The 25027-nt window shown below is 43.3% G+C and overlaps 1 protein-coding gene and 1 non-coding gene across 13 annotated transcripts in view; one reads left to right on the top strand and one right to left on the bottom strand.

Annotated features, from left to right (window-relative positions):
* The window catches only part of PALM2AKAP2 (PALM2 and AKAP2 fusion), a 522805-nt gene that overhangs the window by 404531 nt on the left and 93247 nt on the right, over positions 1–25027 (top strand). The gene's annotated exons all lie outside the window — the stretch shown is intronic.
* Positions 23757–23859, bottom strand: LOC147367782 (U6 spliceosomal RNA). Its single transcript, XR_015132231.1, has one exon. It is a non-coding gene; the product is annotated as a U6 spliceosomal RNA (small nuclear RNA).

Here is a 25027-nt window from a genome sequence, read left to right on the forward strand (position 1 = left end):
ACCCCATAGACAGCAGCCCACCAGGCTCCCCTGTCCCTGGGATTCTCCAGGCAAGAACGCTGGAGTGGGTTGCCATTTCCTTCTCCAGTGCATGAAAGTGAAAAGTGAAAGTGAAGTCACTCAGTTGTGTCCAACTCTTTGCAACCCCACGGATTGCAGCCCACCAGCTCCTCCGCCCATGGGATTTTCCAGGCAAGAGTACTGGAGTGGGGTGCCATTGCCTTCTTGGTGCATATACTGTTGTCCTCCTTTTGACCGTTCAGGATTTTGTAGTCTTAGTGTGATGTTAGCGTAGATATGAATTATAATTTATAGGAGGGCAGAAGTGTAATTGCCAAACCTAGTCCAGGACAGGCTCTAGAGGCTGGCTTTTGGAAAAAAAAAAACAAAACAGAAATCCCAATATAAATGTAGTTCCAGTTCTTTGCCCCAGTCTATGAAAGTTGAGCCCCAGAAAAATGAGTTAATCAAGACTTTGCCTTCTTCCTACAGTAAAGCAGGATGCGTTTTTTCCAGGGTTTAGCCAGAGGTTCTTTTTGCCTTTTGAAGTGAATTCTGAGATTGAGGAGGTGCAGAAGAGGACAACAGCATAGGCAGAGGGACCGAGAGCATCCTTGGGCCCTTTGACCTCTTTCTCTTTGGAACTTCTCTTTCAAATCTAAGAACAAGGAGTGTTACCAGGATGTGGGGGGACACATTTGAGTAGGGTCAAAGGACATGTGAGTGGCATTTGTTCCCTTGTTGGTTGGAATCTCAGAAAGACCCCATGGGCCATGCTATTGGAAAAGATACCCTTTGGAGGTAGAATGCTGAGGGTTTCCTTATTCAGGCAGAGGATGGGGTGGGGATGAAATGATGGAGCTTCTTATAGGTGGTTTCTTTGCCTTGGAGGATCCATGTCTGAGTTGAGGGAGTCATGGTGTGAATGCCAGGGAAGGGGACAAAGCCGTAGAACTTGGTGGGGATGTCACTGTGCTTTGAGCTCCTCCTTTCAGGGATTTCATGGTTGGTTTGATGTTTGACTGGACCAGATGGGGTGAGCAGAGCCAAATATGCATATACTTTACCACCCCGGAGAAGGCAATGGCAACGCACTCCAGTACTCTTGCCTGGAAAATCCCATGGACGGAGTAGCCTGGTAGGCTGAAGTCCATGGGGTCGCTAAGAGTTGGGCACGACTGAGCAACTTCACTCTCACTTTTCATTTTCATGCATTGGAGAAGGAAATGGCAACCCACTCCAGTGTTCTTGCCTGGAGAATCTCAGGGACAGAGGAGCCTGGTGGGCTACTGTCTATGGGGTCACACAGAGTTGGACACGACTGAAGCGACTTAGCAGAAGCAGCAGCAGCAGCATACCACCCCAGTTATCCAGAGGGTGGCAGGGCTCACATTCATTGGGTAGTGGTGGTGTAATCGCTAAGTGTCATCCGACTCTTGCAACCCCATGAACTGTACGCCCCCAGGCTCCTCTCTGCCATGGGATTTTTCAGGCAAGAATACTGGAGTGGGATGCCATTTCCTTCTCCAGCAGATCTTCCCCACAGAGATTGAACCTTCATTTCCTGCATTGCCGGAGGATTCTTTACCACTGAGTCACCAGGGATTCATTAGTGTGTTGGCCAAATTCTCTGTGAGATCTAGAGCATATCACATAAACTGAGTCTTAGTTCCCTCATCTACAAAATATGAGGGTACCAAAACCTACCTCCTTTAAAACTTGTGTTAAATGAGATAGAAACGAAAGCATCTTGCACATGTATTCCTCCCCAAGTTGGTTGTTTTCTTAAATTAACCAGAGTCTTCTTTCGTTTTTGTGGCAGACACAAATAAGTAAACAGTTTTAAAAGTTAACTTTAAAACTTCCAGCAATTGTGTAGCAGATCAATTGTTCATCCTTTACACGGATCAGATAAAGAATGTTTGGGCCTGGAGGTTCTCCAGGCCCGACCTCCATGCCACCCACAGCCCCTCCTTCTGACTTGGAGAATCTCACTGACATCCCTCTCCTTCCCTTCCCCACAAAGCACTTGCACTGTTGTATTGAGACTTCTTCCAGTCATCTTTGCTTGCTCCCTTGTGATGCTTTGAGTAGATCAGCAGTTGTTTCTCAATCGGAAAATGGACCCCAATTTTTAGGACCAGAATCCTAGGCTTTCAGCTTACCCGGTGACTGGCAGTGGGATGCGGGTCACTGAGATCCCCCTTCACCAACTCCTGCAAGACTTTTTGTCAGCTCTAATGAGCTTACTCTGTCATAAGGAGGAATGGGGATGAATGTATTAAGTAAAGATTTGCCATGAGGGTTAAAATAAAAAAGGTTTTCAGAAGAGCCTGGGAAGCCTGGAAAATTCAGTCCTTTTTGTCTTAACCATTGAACTTCTCATGGATTTGCAGTAGAGTTGGCTGTTTGGATAGATGATTATCTAGCACCTGGATGAGGCTGACACACCAGAGACATCATTTTGAGTTAATTCTTAAGTGCTACAAATCTTTCTTTGAAACAAACCCACATAAAAGGTGAGTTCCTTTCCCAGGGCAAAGGAAACCATGAACAAAATGAGAAGACAACACACAGAATGGAAGAAAGTATTTGCAGATGAAGGAACTGACAAATAATTCATCTCCAAAATATACAACACCTCTTGCAGCTCAATAACAACAACAACAAAAAAACCCAATTAAAAAAAAAAAGTGTATATGTGCTGTGTGCTGAGTCGCTCAGTTGTGCCTGACTCTTTGCAGCCCCATGGACTGTAGCCCACCAGGCCCCTCTGTCCATGCGGTTCTCTAGGCAAGAATACTGGAATGGGTTGCCATTTCCTCCTCCAGGAAATCTTCCCAGGCCAGGGATCGAACCCACGTCGCTCACACCTCATGCATAGTCAGGCAGGTTCTTTACTACTAGTGCCACCTTGGAAGCCCCAGTCAAAAAATTGGCAGCTCTACATAGATATTTCTTTAAAAAAAAAATGCAGAAGGTTAAAAAAGCACATGAAAAAATGCTCAATATCACTAATTATTAGAGAAGTGTAGATCAAAACTACAATGAAACATCACTTTACACGAGTCAAAATGGCTATCATCAAAAGATCTACAAACAGTAAATGCTAGAGAGGGTGTGGAGAAAAGGGAACCCTCCTATGTTGTTTGTGGGAATGTAAATTGGTACCGCCACTATGGAGAACAGCATGGAGATTCCTTAAAAAACTAAAAATAGAGCTGTCATATGATCTAGCAATCCCACTTCTAGGTATATTTCTGGAGAAAATCATCATTCCAAAACATCCATGCTCCCCAGTATTCATAGCAGCACTTGAATTTCCAGGACGTGGAAGCAACCTAAATATCCATTGACAGATGAATGGATAAAGAAGATGTGTTATGTATGCAGAATGGAATACTCAGTTCAGTTGCTCAGCCATGTCCGACTCTTTGCGATCCCATGAACCACAGCACGCCAGGCCTCTCTGTCCATCACCAACTCCCGGAGCCTACCCAAACACATGTCCATTGAGCCAGTGAGGCCATCCAACCATCTCATCCTCTGTCATCCCCTTCTCCTCCTGCCTTCAATCTTTTCCAGCATCAGGGTCTTTTCCAATGAGTCAGCTCTTCACATCAGGTGGCCAAAGTATTGGAGTTTCAGCCTCAACATCAGTCCTTCCAATGAACACCCAGGACTGATCTCCTTTAGGATGGACTGGTTGGATCTCCTTGCAGTCCAAGGGACTCTCAAGAGTCTTCTCCAACACCGCAGTTCAAAAGCATCAATTCTTCAGTGCTCAGCTTCCTTTATAGTCCAACTCTCACATCCATACGTGACTACTGGAAAAACCATAGCCTTGACTAGATGGACCTTTGTTGGCAAAGTAATGTCTCTGCTTTTTAATGTGCTATCTAGGTTGGTCATAACTTTGCTTCCAAGGAGTAAGTGTCTTTTAATTTCATGGCTGCTGTCACAATCTGCAGTGATTTTGGAGCCCCAGAAGATAAAGTCAGCCACTGTTTCCACTGTTTCCCCATCTGTTTGCCATGAAGTGATGGGACTGGATGCCATGATCTTCATTTTCTGAATGTTGAGCTTTAAGCCAACTTTTTCACTCTCCTCTTTCACTTCCATCAAGAGGCTCTTTAGGTCTTCTTCACTTTCTGCCATAAGGGTGGTGTCATCTGCATATCTGAGGTTATTGATATTTCTCCCGGCAATCTTGATTCCAGCTTGTGCTTCATCAAGCCCAGTGTTTCTCATGATGTACTCTGCATATAAGTTAAATAAGCAGGGTGACAATATACAGCCTTGACATATTCCTTTTCCTATTTGGAACAGTCTGTTGTTCCATGTCCAGTTTTAACTGTTGCTTCCTGACCTGCATACAGGTTTCTCAAGAGGCAGGTCAGGTGGTCTGGAATTCCCATGTCTTTCAGAATTTTTCACAGTTTATTGTGATCCACACAGTCAAAGGCTTTGGCATAGTCAATAAAGCAGAAGTAGATGTTTTTCTGGAACTCTCTTGCTTTTTCGGTGATCCAGCGGATGTTGGCAATTTGATCTCTGGTTCCCTTGACTTTTCTAAAACCAGCTTGAACATCTGGAAGTTCACGGTTCACGTATTGCTGAAGCCTGGCTTGGAGAATTTTGAACATTACTTTAGTAGCAGGTGAAATGAGTACAATTGTGTGGTAGTTTGAGCATTCTTTGGCATTGCCTTTCTTTGGGATTGGAATGAAAACTGACCTTTTCTAGTCCTGTGGCCACAGCTGAGTTTTCCAAATTTGCTGACATATTGAGTGCAGCACTTTCACAGCATCATCTCTTAGGATTTGAAATAGCTCAACTAGAATTCCATCACCTCCACTAGCTTTGTTCCTAGTGATGCTTCCTAAGGCCCACTTGACTTCACATTCTAGGATGTCTGGCTCTAGGTGAGTGATCACACCATTGTGATTAACTGGGTCGTGAAGATCTTTTTTGTACAGTTCTTCTGTGTATTCTTGCCATCTCTTCTTAATATCTTCTGCTTCTGTTAGGTCCATACCATTTCTGTCCTTTATCGAGCTCATCTTTGCATGAAATGTTCCCTTGGTATCTCTAATTTTCTTGAAGAGATCTCTAGTCTTTCCCATTCTATTGTTTTCCTCTATTTCTTTGCATTGATCGCTGAGGAAGGCTTTCTTAATCTCTCCTTGCTATTCTTTGGAACTCTGCATTCAAATGGAATACTAGTCAGTCATAAAAAGAATGAAATAACACCAACTACTACAACATAGATGAACCTAGATATTTTCATACTGAGTGAAGTAAGGCAGGCAGAGAAAGACAAATATACTGCTAATATGTGGAATGTTAGGGGAAAAACCAAACAAACGGTACAAATGAACTTATTTACAAAACAGATTAGAGTCACAGATGTAGAAAACAGTCTTGTGGTTAGCAGGAGGTAAAGGGTAGGGAGGGATAAATTGGAAACTTGGGATTGACATATACACACTACTATATAAAGTAGATCACTAATAAGGACCCACTTCACAGTACAGGGAATTCTACTCGGCTCTCTGTAATGACCTAAATGGGGAAAGAATCTAAAAAAGAGTGGATATATGTGTATGTGTAGCTAATTCACTTTGCTGTACACCCCAAACTAAGACAACATTGTAAGTCAACTAGACTCCAATAAAAATTGTAAAATAAATAAAAGGTAACCTTCACCCTTGGTCCAGACCTTTCCACCAAATTCAGGGTTCCAGCCAGCGTTGGGGGCCCGGACTGGAACAAGCCTGTATGTATTTAAGGAAGTGAATCAGTTAGAAAAAAGCAGTTGGGGATTCACAAAAAGCATGATTAAAAAAGCAGAACACTGTAGCACCTAACCCAGTTTACAATGCCCCTGAGAAGTTTACTTTTTAGTCACTGTCTACTGGAGGGAAGTCCCTCCTCAAAACACCTCTGGAGGTGGGCACTGTCCACCTCAGGGCCAGTGACTCTCCAGTGTCTGTCCTCTGTCTAGGGGCCTCAGCCCTGCATAAAGACACAGTTTCCTGGGAATTTGCCTGTTACAGTTGAGCAGTATATCTGGACACGTGATTCCTCAGCCAGGTGTCCATGGAGGAGCAGACAGTGTCTGTGTGATACAGACTGTCAGCATCATCCCTGTGGGAGGAGCCCGGATGCCGCCTTTTCAACCGGTTCCGCTGGTGATGCCAAGAGCAGATGATGATGGCAATCCTGGGGCTCCATCAGCAGGGCTCTACGTGAGCATTCTATGCTGTTGAGTGTCCCAAACTCCGTATCTGCTAGACAGGCTTGTGAGCAATCAAATCAGTGTATACCAGTGCCAGCCCGCAGCTGTTAAGCTCTCTTCTCAGATGTGTTTTTCATAAGCTCTACGTGTGATTTAGTGAGGAAGCCTTGGGAAGGATGATCACTGTGCTGAGCAAGGATAAATAGTGACGCGAGAGCAGTTTTTCCTGGGTTGTCAAAGGGCACTGGGTTGAACGTTACCCCACGGGCCTTAGAATGCCCTGGGTTAGTGAAGTTTAGAGAATTTTGCCAGGCCTTCCAGGGTTTTCGTTTTTTCTTGGTTAGAAGGAGCGCATGTGTGTGGACCAGGTTGCCCATACCATTCCAAGTTCTGTGAAGAGAGAGGAGTTCTTTAGGTGGCCGTCTGTCCATCCCTGTGATTTCCCCAAGGTGTATGTGCTGCTCCTGGGGGTCCAGGGCTGAAGCTGGGGTTTCCTTTAGCACAGACCAGCCCTGCAGACTCTGGGGGAAGCCCTAACCCCAGATAGGAGAGAGGGAAGGACGCCTGCTTGCCTTTCTTCCCCGCAGCCTGACTGGGCTCGAATGCAGGGCTATGCCAGGGCTGACGGAGCCCTGCACCTGGGGTAAGTGTGAGGAAGGCCAAACCACACTTTCCTCTAGGCAGTTAACTACTGGGGCAGCTGACTTTCTCGGCTTCTATTCACATGATGTCATTTGCACAGTGGAATAATGCAGAAACTTACTTTGTTTGGAGTGATGCCTCACATACTTTTTTTTTTTTGATACAGCCTACAAATAGAGAAAGACACCATTGTTGAGACCTTTTCATATGTGTGAGGGGCAGGGGGGTGGTTGAGGGAATGATTTTCCCAAAGGAATTCATCTTAGTTAATATTCTAGAAAAATCTGCACAACTCTGAATTCAAAAGCTCTCTCTGTATGTGTATGAAAATCAAGGTCCATGTACCATGTGCTCTGTGAACCCAAAAGGCTATATTTAGCCTGGCAGAGTAGTATTTTTGCATCAGAACATTTTATCCTTACAAAGGATAGCAAGGATTCTCCCTGGACACAATTCCAGATGAGAAGACTTCATTCATTTGGGGAGGAATATGCACAAATGGTTTTGGAAATTTTGATCCAATCCAAAGTGGATCCCTGTTTGAGATCAATTTTTCCTTTTGAGAAGAGTTTAAATCAGTGTTAAATGCAGCTCGGAGATGGGCCCAGAGAGTGGGAGAGATTGCTTTTGCATGAAATCACAATGTGTACATTGTTTTTAAATATTCTTTTCATCGTACGCTTCATTACGAAAACAGTTCAACAATTCACAGCCTCCAAAGGGTGACAGATGTTATGGTGTAACCAACAGAGAGAGTGTAAGCTGGAAGAAAGAAAAGGGAAGAAATCCCTCTCTTGCCAACCACCACTCAGAATGGAATTGAGTTTTTTCTTCTAGGGGATTCCCTGTAATCCCCAGGGATGCCTTGACCTTGAGGTTTCTAGGCACGGTGCTGGGAGGAGCTCAGAGAAAAGGGGAGGGGATTAACATTTTCCCAGTGCCAGATGCCAAACCAGTTGCTTTGTCTGCACCCTGTTACTTAATGCTTGCAATCACCCCGGGTTTTCAAGTGAGGGTGCTGAGGCACCGAGAGGTTACCCGGTAACCAGCCAAGTTATGGGATGTCAGCCAGTTTTCCTATGCTGCTCCCTCCTCTTGTTACTAAACCAGTGCTGAGTGTGGTTTGAGGACCTGAAGCATCAGCATCACCCAGGGGCTATGTTGAAACTAGAGCATCCTTAGCTCCATCCCAGACCTCCCAGTCAGAATCTGCATTTGTAACAAAACCCCCCAGGGATTTGTGTGCACATTACAGTGTATGAAGCTCTGCTACCCTGGACCTGGAGGAGGAAGTTCTGGTGGATACCATTGTGAAAACCAGCCAAGCCTCAGGACAGCAATCAGGAGGCTGACTTGAGGGCTTGGTCTCTCTGAAGGGGGAATGGGTGCAACTAGAATCTAGCAGGATGCAGCTAAGCATTCTAAAATGCTCAGTACGCGCCGCCTCCCCTTGCAACGAAGAATTATCCTGCCCCACCTGTCCATAGTGCTGATGCTGAGAAACTCAGATCCAGTTGTTCAGATCTGGAATTCACATCCTGTAGATATGTTTTCATAGCCTTAGAGGCACAGTGGAGCTCTCTAGCAAGCCTAACTTAAATGAGATGATACTGATTGCATTTTGCTTTGCAGATGTGATTCTCTTTACTGGCATTTGCAAAGAGTAAATTTCATGCTGCAATTGCAGCATGATAGATTTCCATTAGGGTTTTGACAGTGGTACCCAGGATGCAGTGGAAATGTTTCTGAACAGGTGCTGAGAATACCGTACTGGGGGTCACACCCCACTCCGCAGTCCTGCCTGGCAACAGTGCGTTTTGTTTCTTTGTTTTACTCCCTAAACCTGCTCAGGCCTCTCTTCTAGCTCACAGCCCCAGGCATGTTGTGTTTGTTCTGCTGTGCCACCTGGAGGCTAGGGGAGGGAAGGGAATAAACAGCAAGATTGGTGAAGGGTGCCAAAGCCTCTTGCCCATCACCTTGCCTCCCAGCCTACTGAGATTTACTCACCTCCCCCGTTCCTGGGTTCTGTCCCTGGGTTGGGGAGATCCCCTGAAGGATGGCAATAGTAACCTACTCCAGTATTCTTGCCTGGAGAATCCCTTGGGCAAAGGAGCCTGGTGGCTACAGTCCATAGGGTTAAAAAGAATTAGACACGACTGAAGCAACTCATTTCTCATATTCTCACTCAGCTCCTGTAATTCCAGCACCTCCACTGACAAACTTTCCTCTCTCCTCCCCTTTCTCTCTCTCTCTCTAGATTCTTGGTCCAGAACATCTGGAACTCTCTCTCTCTGCCTCCCTCCCTTCTTTTCTCTCTGTTCTCCATTTGTCAGCTGAAAATCAGCCTGAACCATGACTGGGGAAGTGAAACTAGCATGTCCAATGTGTAATAAGGGGGAAATAAGTTTTGAATTGAAGTTCTATCCAATAACGAATCCCTGTCATTCATCTCCTTCAGAATAGCTATGAACACCTCTACCTACTATCTTGTTTTATACTGATTAAACTTGCTTTTTTTTTGAGCTCTAGAATTGGAAAACAGAGTTCTTTATGGGTTGTGGTGTGTTTTCCAGTTTTCTTTCACTGTTGGTATTATAACACTCATTTTCCTGTCCTTTTTGAAAAACATAATCCATGAAGTAGATTGTTCTCTACAACTTTTGGAACCAAACTGGAGTTACCACCAAGGCATTCGAAGGAAAAGAAAACATCTTTGCAACTTCTTTGTACTTTCTTTTCATGACTCTCGTGATCCTTTGCAAATGAAAAGGCGGAGGGCCTTGGGCAGTGGCCAGTGGGCTACACAGAAGGTCCAGCTCCAGCATTTGGATCCAGAGGCCAGGGCAGATGAAGCTGGGCTTCCAACCAAAGTGGAATGCATCTTCCCAGTATTGGGAAGCCTGTGTTTTTTCCAGTAGACCACCTGATCTGCTCCAGAGGGCTTTAAATTGGGAAATGTGGAATTACAGGGAATACTGGAAATCAGAGAACAGGAGATCAGTTTACTGTGGAGGATTATCAGTTATGTCACAAAAAGGGGAGATTTGACACCTGGTAACTGTTTCCTAGTAATTGTTTTGAGGAAATAATTGGGAAATCAACATTAGAAACAAACTTGTCTTTAAGCTCAGTCTTAAAGGTATATAAATGAGACGAAGAAAACCACAGAGGCCTTTGTGCCCTGAGCCGCCCCTCCAGACTCCAGCACACACCCTTAAGTGTGCTGTCACATCTCATGAACACCTCCAGGGCCCTCTTGGGTTTGATAATGTATGCCATCTTTTGCAAGATTCACCAAACTCTTCAGGCTACAATTTATGCCTTTCAAAAATTGGTCTGGAAACTGCTAGTAAGAATCATCACAGAATTGACTACTGCAAATCCCTGGACCCTTTCAAAGTAACAATTACTGGCACTTTATGAAGAATAGCTCCAAACCAAGGGCAGAGTTTGTAAGAACAGAGGAAGACATAATTCATGTACAATTGAATAAAACCTTGAACCTTTAACATGGACCCATTTTCATCCACAAATTGGAATGAACTTTCTTTCCAAAGAGTATAACTTTAAAAAGCTCAAATTTTCATATTCCTTTAGTGAGTTGAATCTTCCGTAAGAGCAGCTACGCTGAGATTATGATGATGAATATTTAATCTTGTCAGTAGCTTGTTGTCGTTCGGTCACTAATTCCCATCTAACTCTTTGCAGGCTCATGAACTGCAACATGTCAGGCTTCCCTGTCCTTCACTGTCCCCCAGAGTCTGCTCAAACTCGTGTCCATTTAGTCAGTGATGCCATCCAACTATCTCAACCTCTGTCACTCCCTTCTCCTCCTGCCCTCAATCTTTCCCAGCATCAGGGTCTTTTCCAGTGAGTTGGCTCTTTGCACCAAGTGGCCAAAATATTGGAGCTTCAGCTTCAGCATCAGTTCTTCCAGTGAATATTCAGGGTTGATTTCCTTTAGGATTGACTGGTTTGATCTCCTTGCAGTCCAAGCGACTCCCAAGAGTCTCCTCCAACACCACAGTTTGAAAGCATCAATTCTTCAGCACTCAGCCTTCTTTATGGTCTGTCTCTCACATCCATACATGACTATTGGAAAAACCATAGCTTTGACTAGATGGACCTTTGTTGGCCATGTAATGTCTCTATTTTTAATATGCTGAGTTTGTTATAGCTTTTTTACAAAAGCCAGGAAGAACCTTGACTCCTTGACACCAGATCCCCAAAGCAAAGCATCCTCCTGGCAGCCTGCCTGCCCAAGGGGAAGGAAAGTGGAGAGAAAGTAAAGGGAGAAGCTATTTATTAAGATTTTAGAAATATTTAGAGTGGTGGTTGCCAGGAGCTGGGAGCTAGAAGGAAGGAGGAATGGAAAGCTAGTGTTAAATGGGTACAATTTCATTTTTGAAAAATGTTCTCTGGATGGATGGTGGTGATGGTAGCATAACAATGTGAGTATACTTAGGGCCCCTGACTGTACATTTAAAAATGGTTAAAATGGTAAATTTTATGTTTGTATATTTTACCACAGTAAATCAGGCATCCACAGAGAAATTTTGTTTCATTTAACTTAAAAAAAAAAAAAAAGTCAAAAAATAAATCCAAATGGCAGAAATAGAAGATAAATGTCACCACCACCATCAACAAAAAGCTCGTGAAAATCTATCTTTTGAAAGCCAAAGGAGAACCTTGGTCTTGAAGACAGCGGGACCTAAACACTCAGTGGGTTGACTCAGGGAGGGTTGGAGGGTCCAAGTGGTTGGAGGGTCCAAACATTTCCTTGATGAACACTGTGGGATGGACCTGTGTTCATGGTGCCCTCATCGGAGGCCACAGGACTGATTTGAAGAGGAGGGCTTGAGCTGAGCTGTGTTTTCCTACTGTCTAGGCTGCTCTTTGGCCCTGGGATGAGGGCACCTCCATAATTACCACCCCTCTGTCATCCAAGGAATCCCGAGTCGTCACATTTTTCAGTATTGTTTTCTTTGCAGTTTAATCCTGGCTTGTCACATTGCCAAGGTGAAAACTGTGCCTCTCCCCTTTATTTTTCCCAGCCTGGCTCCATGTGGAGGGAAATGATGGATGCCTGGGCTTGCTTTCCGGCATATCCAGGGCACCGCGTGTCTGCGCCTATACCGGCCCAGTCTCTGAAACGGGAAGAGGTGCCTGTTGAGGTCTCAGAGACACATGTTCTTAGAATTGCTGTCTCCTCACGCTTCCCTGGCTGTCGGAGGGGCAAGTTCCAAGAGTGAGCCAGGGGTCGCGAGGCTGTGGAAACACTCTGGGGGCAGCCCTGGACGGCTCTTCCCTGTCAGTGGGCTTCAGTGTCACCCCAGCAGGGTGACTTCCAGGCGGAGGGCCAGCTCCCTGACGCTCCTGACAGCACGTGCCTTCTGCCTGCCGGGCCTGAGAAGTATGCTGGGGGCATTTCAGTGATGGACACTCCTAGCTCTTCCTTTTGCTTGCTTGTTTCTCATTTTCATGGTAGTGAAATACACAGAACATAAAACTGACCATCTCGGGATTTCCCGGGTGCTCCGGGGCTAAGACTCCATGCTCCCAGTGTGGGGGGCCCAGTTTGAACCCTGGTCAGGGAACTAGGTCCCAAATGCCACAACTAGGAGTTCACATGCTGCGACTAAAGACCTCACATGCTGCAACTAAGACCCAGCACGACCACGTAAATAAATTTCTTTAAACCTTTAAAAAAAATAAAAATACTAAAGTAAAAAGTTTTTTTTTTTTTTAATTGACCATCTTAACCATTGTCAGTGGCAATAAGTACATTCACATTGTTGTGATACTATCTTTATCCATCATCCACAGAACTTTTTCATCTTGTAAAACTAAAAGCTTTACCTGTTAAACACCAACTTCCCTTTCCCCTCTACCTTCCAGCCTCTGGCAGCCACTGTCCACTTTCTGTCCCTCTTAGATTGACTGCTCTAGGTAACCCATCTAAGTATAACACTCTTTCTCTTTTGTGACTGGCAATTTCACTTAGCATGTCCTTAATGGACATGAGTTTGAGCAAACTCCGGGAGACAGTGAAGGACAGGGAATCTCAGTGTGCTGCGGCCATGGGGTTGCAAAGAGTTGGGCATGACTCAGCAACTGAACAACAACGTCCTCAAGGTTCCCCCATGTTGTGGCAGGTACTAGGATTTCCATCCTTTTTAATATCGGTGGATTATATTCCAGAATGTGCCTATGATCCATCACCCATTGATGGACACCTGGGCTCCTGCTCTCCCCTTTTCTCTCACTCCTGTTGTTGAGAGGCATTATCTATCTGTGAAGTCCTCTAGAGATCAAAAGAATTCCCTAGTCCCTACTTTCAAGGAGTTCACTTCTCTAGCAAGTGCTGAAGTACAACTACAGGAAAAAGGAAATCACAGAGCAAAAGTCATATAACATGAGACATCCGACCAGGATGTGTCATAAGTGGATGTGGGTTTGTACAGCAGATGGCTTAGAGGGAATATATGCCATAGTATGGATTCCAGAGGTAGATAGCCTGAGCCCCGATCCTGGCTTTGTCCATAGTATCCATGTCACTTCGGGTGAATTGTTGAATCTCTAATAAGCTTCTGTTTCCTAAAACAGGAATAATAGTACTTTCCCCATAGAATTGTTGGGAGGATTAAATGGGAAAACATTGAAAAAGAGTTTAACAGAGAGCCTGACATGTGGTTCACATTCAAGACTAACATACGTATTACCCACTAATGCCAGTCAGTTATTTTTAATATATTGTTCTTGTTCTCTTAATATGACTAAATACTGGTATCTGCATTTGCCACAATTTTGCAAGTATTTGTGGTTCCTATCCTGTCTTTCCTCTTCATTTCCCCTTAAGATTATGATCGTTTGCATGGTAATTGATTTTAGAGATTCTCAGATTATTGAGTAAGGATAAACTGTTTTTATCAGATAACTGATAATAAAAGTGGATGTGGCCTGGCTTTCGTATCCACAGGAGGATATAGAATGAGGAAAGGAATGACCGTTAGTAGATAACCTTCATCTAACTGGTGAGGAAGTTGGCTTTCTCTAGCTCTGGACCTGTTAGAAGGGGAGGCGAGGTTCTGTCTCTTGGTAACGTAGGTCTGATTGATAACATTGCCCATGTAGATAATGCTATTGTGGCTGTTTTCACAATTAAAAAATTCATGTTTAGATTATTTTCATCTTGAATATTGAAATACTCTCATTTTTTCTAGTAATGCTTAAAATTTGGGGGCTTCCCATGTGGCTCTAGTGGTAAAGAAACCTCCTGCCAATGCAGGAGATGGAAGAGATGCAGGTTCAAGATGCCTGGGTCGAGAAGATCCTCTGGAGAAGGAAATGGCAACTCACTCCAGTATTCTTGCCTAGGAAATCTCTATGGACAGAGGAGCCTGGCAGGCTGCAGTCCATGGGGTAGCAAAGAGTTGGACACAACTGAGCACAAGAAAACTTTAAAAAATCAAATTGATGGTTTTGCTAGGTAAATATTTTTCTATATGAGGGTGCCCTAAGGTATTCTAGAATGTAGGTCTAGGATACATCTGGCTGCTGCATTACTCTGTTCCTGTTTGTCTGCTTGGTATTTCCTACCCAGAGGTCCACGGACTTCAAGGCAATTGAATCCATTATTACCCATGAAAAAAAAAAAAATCTGAGTCTGCCTTGCCCCAACAATAGATTTCTCTTTAAAAAAACAAGGCATTTGAGAGGAGTGGGTGCGAACATAGGAATTCCTCCTCCACCCTCACTGTTGCTAAGCTGTAAGCCAATATTGTGAGAGAGAAAAACAGTCAAGGTCTCAACTTTCCTTGCCATGCCACATTGTAATTTTGTTTACTAGTGTTAATGAAGGTTTCCCTCCATCATATGCTGGTTAAAGCTGACCTGTTTGTCCTTAGGTTTCAGACGAGGGGGCTTTGCTTCAATTAGCTAAAGGTGCCCAGGCTTCTTCTACCCCTCCTGGAGTTCTATTTACTCCTTGGTGTCTTTTGATCAGCTTTTCTGATCAAGAATTTATTTATTTACTCAGGCTGCTTATTTATTTACTTACTGATTTATTCAGTCTGCTGGGGTGGGTAAAGGAATATTGTGCTACCTTTGAATGTACTCATCTGTTTGCCATTACAAGTGAAAATCAAACTTGGAGATTTCTTTTCTTTATTTAAATTTGGAGACTTTTCTTTTTGTCAAAATCTCTGAAGAAGGATAAGGCCGCGGTGTTTGAAATACTTTTGTGGCTTTTACCGGGGGAGGATTTAGCAAGTGCATTTCCCAGGTTGGGTTTAGATTCGTATTTGTTTATGTTCCAAACTTTTTCCCCCTGTAATACCATAATTTTGAGTATCTGCAGAACTGGGGGCAGATCGTATTTCATGGAATGTGTAATCCTTTGGGGTTGTATATTTTACTCAAATAAACTTTCATGATGGGTTGTCTAAATACGATGAAGTCTCCAGCAGGTTTCTTGGCTAATTTCGTTCTTTGGCTAATTTTGTTCTTTTCCTGCTTTCCTGATCAGACTTCTGTCCAACATCCCTTGAAATGGGCAACTGAATAGGGTGAAAGTAAAGATTTGGAGTGGTGGTGCAGTTACTGAGAGGTATTTGGGCTTGATATTATCTGATGGTAATACTAAAGCGATATAGGAACCCCTGCTTGAGCTGCCCCAGTTGTGGGTCTGGGGTGTTCTCCAGTGGTGGAGAGGCACTCTTCTGTTGGTTGTCTCACTTCTGGGCACCAGAAATATTAGCCCTTGGTTAACAGAGTGTAGGACGGCCCACCTCAGAAGGACCTTAGAATACAGAAACGAGAATAGAGTGTAGGAAGGAAGTTGACGGTTTTCACTGACAGCTCAACCTAATTTGCAAACTGTTATGTTCTAAAGCCATAGAATAATCCACAGACTAGTAATCCTCGTCAAAGGGCTAGGTTGTAGGGAAAGAATCCTGTAGAACTGAGGCGTTCAGAACAACTTGATCAAGTTCTCTACCTCCCGAAGCCTTGGTTTTGCAAACTGCAAAATGGGGCTAATGATACGGATGATTAGTGGTTTCTGTGCAGGAACCAATCCAGAGTAGCTGGCGAAATGAAAACATGCATTTTCAATAATATGCTTTTAATAAATGTAAATTTCTCTCCCTCAACCATTCAGGATCAAGTAAGTTGCCATGTAGAAGTGTTTTGGAAACTATGGATATTAATTATTATTTGACTCTTAGTTGACTTAAACATTTGTTTGTCCTAGGAATAGAGAAAAATATCCTTTGATCATGAGACAGGTGCATTTTTAGTATGTTAAAACCACTGCCTGTCTTTCTTGTGGCTTACTAATGTGGGTAGTTTCAACCCTTCCATATTCTCAATGGCACAGAACCTTCAGGTCTTTTAATCAAGTAGGTTCTAAAGCTGTAGGATGACTGGGAGGCACTGATGAAATGACAGCTTCCAAACAGCCTATCGGCCTCACAGAACCTGTGGCTCTGGGAAGACAAGTGAGGCAGACCTAGGGCCATAATGAAGTGACTCCCGGTGGTCCCCTCACACTCCCTGCTTTCCACTTAGTCTGATTTATCAGGAATGATGTGAACATGATTCAGAAATAGTTTTATGAGAATTCTTCTTGTGGTTGAATCATATCTGGTGGCTTTTTCCATTTTTTCTAATGTTATCTGATTAGCTCAGGGAAGCCGAACTTTATTGTCCTGACTCATTGAGGGAAGCTGCTTGCTCATGAATGGGGAGACCCGGGGGAGGAAGAGGGCTGGCAGGCATTCCCACCTGATGGGTATCCTGGAAAATTCTAGGGAGGGGAGCATGTGACACGACTTCCAGCGAAGTCTTACTAAAACCTTGCAGACGACCCGTTGTGGAAACACTTTCACCTGCGTTGATACACCTGCATTAATACACTCCTCTTCCCCTGAGAGGAGGCTGAGCTGACATCACCCTGTCCCATTTTGTGCAGTAAGAAACTGAGTCTCAGAGATGCTAAGGGAATGGCTTAGCATCCCACACTTAGATCTGATGATATTTCAGATGGGTACAGAGCACCAAAGTTAGAGGAGAATGGGAAATTTAGCAAGAGGTTCTCTTTCTACTTTAAACTTTTCTCTATTGGCTGGATAGCTTCCAAAGAGTTATGATAATTGTTTTAAAAACTAAAAATGTGTTATATTTATGTTTATTATTCAACTTTAAGGAAATGAAAAGGGACCTAATCAATCCTTTAGTTCAGTTCAGTTGCTCAGTCATGTCCAATTCTTTGCAACCCCATGGACTGTAGCATGCCAGGCTTCCCTGTCCATCACGAACTCCCAGAGCTTACTCAAACTCATGTCCATTGAGTCAGTGATGCCATCCAACTGTTTCATCCTCTGTCATCCCCTTCTTCTCCTGCCCTCAATCTTTCCCAGCATCAGGGTCTTTTCAAATGAGTCAGTTCTTCTCATCAGGTGGCCAAAGTACTGGAGTTTCAGCTTCAGCATCAGTCCTTCCAATGAATATTCAGGACTGATTTTATTTAGGATGGACTGGTTAGATCTCCTTGCAGTCCAAGGGACTCTCAAAAGTCTTCTCCAACACCACAGTTCAAAAGCATCAATTCTTTGGCTCTCAGCTTTCTTTGCAGTCCAACTGTCACATCCATACATGACTACTGGAAAAACCGTAGCTTTGACTCGATGGACCTTTGTCAGCAAAGTAATGTCTCTGCTTTTTAGTATGCTGTGTAGGTTGGTCATAGCTTTTCTTCCAAGGAGCAAGTGTCTTAATTTCATGGCTACAGTCACCATCTGCAGTGATTTTGGAGCCCCAAAAGAAAAAGTCTGTCACTGTTTCCATTGTTTCCCCATCTATTTGCCATGAAGTGATGGGACCGAATGCCATGATCTTCATTTTCTGAATGTTGAGTTTTAAGCCAACTTTTTTACTCTCTTCTTTCACTTTCATCAAGAAGCTCTTTAGTTCCTCTTTGCTTTCTGCCACATAGGTGGTGTCATCTGCGTATCTGAGGGTATTGGTATTTCTCCTGGCAGTCTTGATTTCAGCTTTTGCTTCATCCAGCCTGGCATTTTGCATGATGTACTCTGCAAATAAGTTAAATAAGCAGGGTGACAATATACAGCCTTGACGTACTCCTTTCCTAATTTGAACCAGCCTGTTGTTCTATGTCCGGTTCTAACTGATGGTTTGTGACCTGCATACAGATTTCTCAGGAGGCAGGTAAGGTGGTCTGGTATTCCCATCTCTTTAACAATTTTCCACAGTCAAACGCTTTGGCGTATTCAATAAAGCAGAAATAGATGTTTTTCTGGAATTCTCTTGCTTTTTCAGTGATCTAATGGATGTTGGCAATTTGATCTCTGGTTCCTCTGCCTTTTCTAAATCCAGCTTGAACACCTGGAAGTTCACGGTTCACATTCTTGTTGAAGCCTGACTTGGAGAATTTTGAGCATTACTTTGCTAGCGTGTGAGATGAGTGCAGTTGTGCGGTAGGTTTGAACATTCTTTGGCATTGCCTGTCTTTGGGATTGGAATTAAAACTGACCTTTTCCAGTCCTGTGGCCACGGCTGAGTTTTCCAAATTTGCTGACATACTGAGTGCAGCACTTTCACAGCATCATCTTTTAGGATTTGAAATAGCTCAACTGGAATTCCATCACTTCCACTAGCTTTGTTCTTAGGGATGCTTCCTCAGGCCCACTTGACTTCGCATTCCAGGATGTCTGCCTCTAGGTGAGTGATCGCAGCTTCGTGGTTATCTGGGTCACGAGGATCTTTTTTGTATAGTTCTTCCGTGTATTGTTGCCACCTCTTCTTGATATCTTCTGCTTCTGTTAGGTCCATGCCTTTTCTGTCCTTTATGTGCCTTTATTAGTTCAGTCCTCTCATTTTTACGGATCAGAAGACTTGTGTTGTTAAGTAATTTGGTCAGGGTGATACACGAACTGACATGTGGTACAAAGTATATTTCAAAAACTTAGTCGACGAAGTGTGATTATTTAAGCTCTGTATTCTACTAAATGCATGTTTACCTGCCTGGACTAGCCCAGATCACTCTGGCTGTACTGTTGACAGAAAGGCTCCTGACCTTTGGCTTTGGGGTCTGTGAGACCCGGGTGGGAACTTGGTGCTTCTTGGTACCTTCATGACCTTGGGGCACATGACCCTTCTTCCTTAAATCTATTTCTTCATCTGCAAATGGGAATTATAATTCCCATCTTGCAAGGTTTGAATTAGACATTAGATGCAGTGAATTAGTAGAATCCATTGGAAATTACTATTTTTATAGATTAAGATGGTCAGGTATTAGAAATTTCATATAGTTTAACCTAAAATATAAAGGGGGCTTCGCTGATGGCTCAGTGGTGAATAACCTGCCTGCCAATGCAGGAGACTCGGGTTCAATCCCTGGATCGGGAAGATCCCCTGGAGAAGGAAATGGCAACCCACTGCAGTATTCTTGCCTGGGAAATCTGATGAACAGAGAAGCCTGGCAGACTACAATTCATGGGGTCACAAAAGAGTTGGACATGACTTAGAGACTGAAATACAACAAGAAAATATAAAGAGTCTAATAGATACTTGGTAAATAGTAACTGTTCAACTTGTAATACAGGATTAAATAGAATCTTTATGGATATTATAGAGTGGTCCCAAATATTTTCTTTTCTCAAGGAAACTATAAAGATGAAAATGACTCTGCATTTTCTTAAATTTTACAAGTACTCACTGCCTTTGGAAAGCCTTCTTACTTGAGTACCACCCACCACAGGACATGTTTCATCTTTTGATGTCTTTGGTAGTTCATGGCTCAGTTGAGGCGTCAGGTCCTGTATAATTCCTCCTTCTGGTTTTCTTTCATTGATGATCAATTGTTTTTAGGTTAGAAACTTTTCTGTGCAACAGCTGCCCTGCCTCACTGATGCATGGAAAATTAGTATACTCTCAGGGTTTTTGGTACTGTTATTGTTTCTTATTGGGTAAGTTTTGGCTAAAACTCTGTAAAATTCACTTAGACGCAGTAGTATTATGGAGTTCTAAGAACCTGTGGATGACTTTTGGGATACCTGTGTTCTGGATATCACTGTGATATTAACTGTTTTGCCTTGGACTCCATATGATTCATTTAATAATATACAAGATCTATAAGATCATTGTAAGTAAGAAAAAATACTTGCTTATGATTTTTTGTTGTCAATATACATAGATAGTGCAGAGAGTGAGTGGTAGGGAAACACTGAGGGGTGAGTTATTATTAGTTCATATTATTATTTCATTGTATTGTATTCCAGTTTTTTATTATCATAAATTTTCTCTGAACCAATATAACACTACATTCAAGGAAGTGTATTGCTTAATCCAGTTGATAAAAGAACTTTCAACCATGTTTCATTATAAAACCATTGACATAGGTTGGGAGCGGGGTGTGTGGAGAAATAGAAAATAAAAATGAGAAAATCTTAATCTTCATCATTTTCCATAGACTTCAACCCAATTTTCTACTCCTTAAAGTGACAGGCTATGCCTTTTTGTTTGTTGTCTTTTGAATGATTAAGAAAAAGAAAGCTGACATTTGTGTAAAATTTAACTCAGTCAACAACTTCGGATGCCTGGGTGATACATGTCACTCTGCACACATTTTCAAGATTTATCTTGTTTCATTAAAACTGTAGACATAATGTCATCTGTTTTACTTGTCTACATAGTTTTATTATTAGGCAACTTAGTAGTCTTATAATCTAGGTAAAAACAGAAAATAGAAGAAGTGGGAAAATTGGAAGAATAAATTCCACCACCTCCAGTGCAGCAGTGGCTGTCGGTAATATTGAAATATGAAAGGATCAGGTTGGTTGAGAGCAACATGGGTTGAGAGAGAATTAGGAAACAGTCCTCCTTATGTGCGTGCATTTAGATGCGCTATTAAGAAACCAGATCTAAGGTAGTAACATTCAAACTTTTTTTAAAAGTTTCATCTTTTAGTTACATTTCCCAGGTGGCCACTAGAGAGTGGATTTGGGGGTGCTTGCAGGTGGTCCAAGGCCGGTGAGGACCTCTGAGGGCAGTGTGGAGGGGGCAACAAAGAAGAACACATTTGTTCTCCCCTGGCCTTTCACGTGACCCCTCCTTGGCTCCCTTCCCACCCTTTCTCCTTTTGTCTTTTTCTCCGCTGTGAGTGAGGGCAGGATTCCATGGCAGCCTTTCAAGATATGCCCTTAGCTTATGCTCTGGGAATTTACCCAGTGAATTCTTGCTTCTCATAAATAGTAACCCATGCTCATCAGCCAAGGTGGCACATAAGAGAAACAGGCTGGGATGTCCAGGACCAGGCTGCTAGCACTGAATCAGGGTTCATGATAGCCCTGCGCTTTCTGCCTGTGTGTGAAGGACGGAGGAGAGCTGAGCTTAGACCACGAGGGCAAAAGGAGCCTCTCCATACACCCTGCAGCCATGCTGGGATGGTTTGGAGTGATGAACTCACTCTGGACCAGCTCCACATCTTGCCTGGCAGGTCACCAAGCAGAATGGGACAGTCCCTGATTGATCAGCAGTCTCCCAAAACTGTCTTCTGCTAAGTTTGGACTGTTCTAGAATCATGCCGGTGACAGAATTTGCCTATGGTGTCATTTGTGAAAAAGGGAAAAAAAAACTGAAGGTGGACCTGAGAGACATGACCTGTCCTGGGTCCTCCGTGGTCTGAGAATGGCACTAAGGGTTTGAAGGAAGGGAAGGGGATGAGGATGGGGAGGACATTGGTTGACAGAATTAGGAAACAGTCCTCCTTATGTGCAGAAGCCATGTCTTGTTTGGGGAAGCAGTGTTTATACAGCGTAAATGCTCTAGAGGTATATGGACCACCAGGAGGCATAATCTTCCATGTTGATGCCTGCCCAGATATCCTACCTCAGAGAGCAGCCAGCTCTTAGACCTACACTTTGATTCAATGACTCTTCCTTAAATCTTGCTCTCACCTCATAGGCTACTTAATTCATTTCCCCTCTAGAGATTGGCCCCAACTCCACCTTGGTCGTTACCACAAATGACCCTCTTTCTTGGGCTCACCCAGCTGGCTTTCCTCTTTCATTCCTTGCTTCACTTAGCATGTCGACTTCAATGTGAGACTCTAGGAGCATTTCATTAGAAAATGGAAATCTGAGACAATCAGGAAGAGTAGAAGTACATCCCTGTTTATCCTTAGGTCCAAGAATTCACACAGCAACCAACGCAAACTATTAAGTATTGCCTTAGGAAAGATTTCTACCACAGTGCTTGCCAGGTACAAGAAAGGAAAATTACAACTGATTCTGCATTGCTCTCAGAATATCCTCATCATAAATGTTCAAGCACAGAATGAGCCTTTGTGTAAAACCCCGGAACTTCTATCTCTATCTGTAAGTCCATCTTAATGACGGATTCCCTGTCATTCCTTAATGTCATTCCCTGTCATCTGTCATAATGACAGATCCTGAGCAAGAATGCGTCATCGCTGGTCTTATGTTTTCAGATAAACACAAAGCTTTGGGCGGGGGGAATGCTTAAGTAAAAAGACTAAGGGTTGATCTCCCATGGGAGTTCCTGAAGCCCCTCTCAACAGAAACATTTGAAGCAAGTCTTGTGACTTGGCCTGAGCATTGCCATGGCTGACACATTTATAGTGTGTTCTACAAAGACCTATTTGTGATCCACAGACTTGGGTCATGGTTAGCCTAGCCTGCTTTATCTCAGTTAAAAGACTTTTGTTGAAAGAACAAACAAGGAAGTTCACATGAGTCTGCTACTACTAAGTCACTTCAGTCGTGTCTGACTCTGTGCGACCCCATAGACGGCAGCCCACCAGGCTCCCCCGTCCCCGGGATTCTCTAGGCAAGAACACTGGAGTGGGTTGCCATTTCCTTCTCCAATGCATGAAAGTGAAAAGTGAAAGTGAAGTCGCTGAGTCGGGTCTGACTCTTCGTGACCCCATGGACTGCAGCCTACCAGGCTCCTCCGCCCATGGGATTTTCCAGGCAAGAGTACTGGAGTGGGTCCCATCGCCTTCTCTGCACATGAGTCTAGAATGTATTTTAATAAAGAAGATGTGGTACATATATATAATGGAATATTCAGTTCAATTGAGTTTAATCACTCAGTCGTGATCAATTGCTCAGTCGTGTGTGACTCTTTGCGACCCCATGGACTGCAGCATGCCAGGCCTCCCTGTCTATCACCAACTCCCAGAGCTTGCTCAAACTCATGTGCAGTCCATCCAGTGAGTGATGTCATCCAACCATCTCATCCTTTGTTGTACCCTTTTCCTCCCACCTTCAATCTTTCCCAGCATCAGGGTCTTTTCCAGTGACTCAGTTCTTCACATCAGGTGGCCAAAGTATTGGAGCCTCAGCATCAGTCCTTCCAATGAATACTCAGGATTGATTTCCTTTAGGATGGACTGGTTGGATCTCCTTGCAGTCCAAGGGACTCTCAAGAGTCTTCTCTAACATCACAGTTCAAAAGCATCAATTCTTCAGCGCTCAGCTTTCTTTATGGTCCAACTCTCACATCCATACATGACAACTGGAAAAGCCATTGCTTTGACTATATGGACCTTTGTCCATAAAGTAATGTCTCTGCTTTTTAATATGCTGTCTAGGTTGGTCACAGCTTTTCTTCCAGGGAGCAAGCATCTGTTAATTTCATGGCTGCAGTCACCATCTGCAGTCATTTTGGAGCCCAAGAAAATAAAGTGTGTCACTGTTTTCATTATTTCCCCATCTATTTTCCATGAAGTGATGGGGCCAGATGCCATGATCTTTTTTTTCTTCTAACTTATGTATTTTTTAATTGAAAGATAATGGCTTTACAGAATTTTGTGTTTTCTGTCAAACCTAAAACTGTGGAATGCTTCACAAACTTGCGTGTCATCTTTGTGCAGGGGCCATACTAATCTTCTCTGTATTCCAATTTAGTATATGTGTTGCCACAGTGAGCACGGTCTTCATTTTTTGAATGTTGAGTTTTAAGCCAGCTTTTTCACTCTCTTCTTTCACTTTCATCAAGAGACTCTAATTCCTCTTCACTTTCAGCTATAAGAGTGGTATCATCTGCATATCTAAGGCTATTGATATTTCTCCCAGCAATCTTGATTCCAGCTGTGCTTCATTCAGTCTGACATTTTGCATGATGTACTCTGCATGTAAGTTAAATAAGCAAGGTGACAGTATACAGCCTTGATGTGCTCCTTTCCCAACATGGAACCAGTCCGTTGTTCCATGTCTGGTTCTAACTGGAGTGGAATATTTCTCAGTCATTAAAAAGAGGGCTTCCCTGGTGGCTCAGATGGTAAAGAATCTGTCTGCAATGCAGGAGACCCAGGTTTGATCCCTGGGTTGGGAAGATCTCCTGGAGAAGGGAATGGCTAACTACTCCAATATTTCTGCATGGAGAATTCCATGGACAGAGGAGCCTGGCAGGCTGTTGTCCATGGGGTCACAAAAAGCTGCACACGACTGAGCTACTAACACCTTAAAAAGAATGAGGTAATGCTATTTGCATGCTGCATGGATGGACCTAGAATTATCATACTAAATGAAGTAAGTCAGAGGAGAAAAACAAATACCATATGATATCACTTATATGTGGAATCTAAACTACAACACAAACTGAACCTATCTATGAAACAAAAATAGACTCCCTGATGTAGAGAACAGATTTGTGCTTGCCACTGGGGATGGAAATGGAGGAGGGAATGATCGGGAGTTTGGGATTCAGTTCAGTTCTGTTCAGTCACTCAGTCGTGCCTGACTCTTTGCGACCCTATGAACCGCAGCACGCCAGGCCTCCCTGTCCATCACCAACTCATGTCCATTGAGTCGGTGATGCCATCCAACCATCTCATCCTCTGTCTGGGATTAGCAGATGCAAACTATTATATATAGGAAGGATAAACAAGATCCTAATGTATAGCCCAGGGAATTGTATTCAATATTCTGTGATAAACTATAATGGAAAAGAATATGAAAAAGAATGTGTCTAACTGAGTCACTTTGCTGTGCAGCAGCATCAGAAATTAACCCAGCATTGTAAATCAACTATATTTCAATAAAATTGTTTTTTTCAAAAAGAATGTATTTTAGATGCCAGCTCCGAGGATAGAACTAA

This window comes from Bos grunniens, chromosome 8 (assembly GCF_055505025.1).
Source record: "Bos grunniens cultivar Pamir isolate PY7600 chromosome 8, Bosgru_T2T1.0, whole genome shotgun sequence".
Taxonomy (NCBI): Eukaryota; Metazoa; Chordata; class Mammalia; order Artiodactyla; family Bovidae; genus Bos; species Bos grunniens.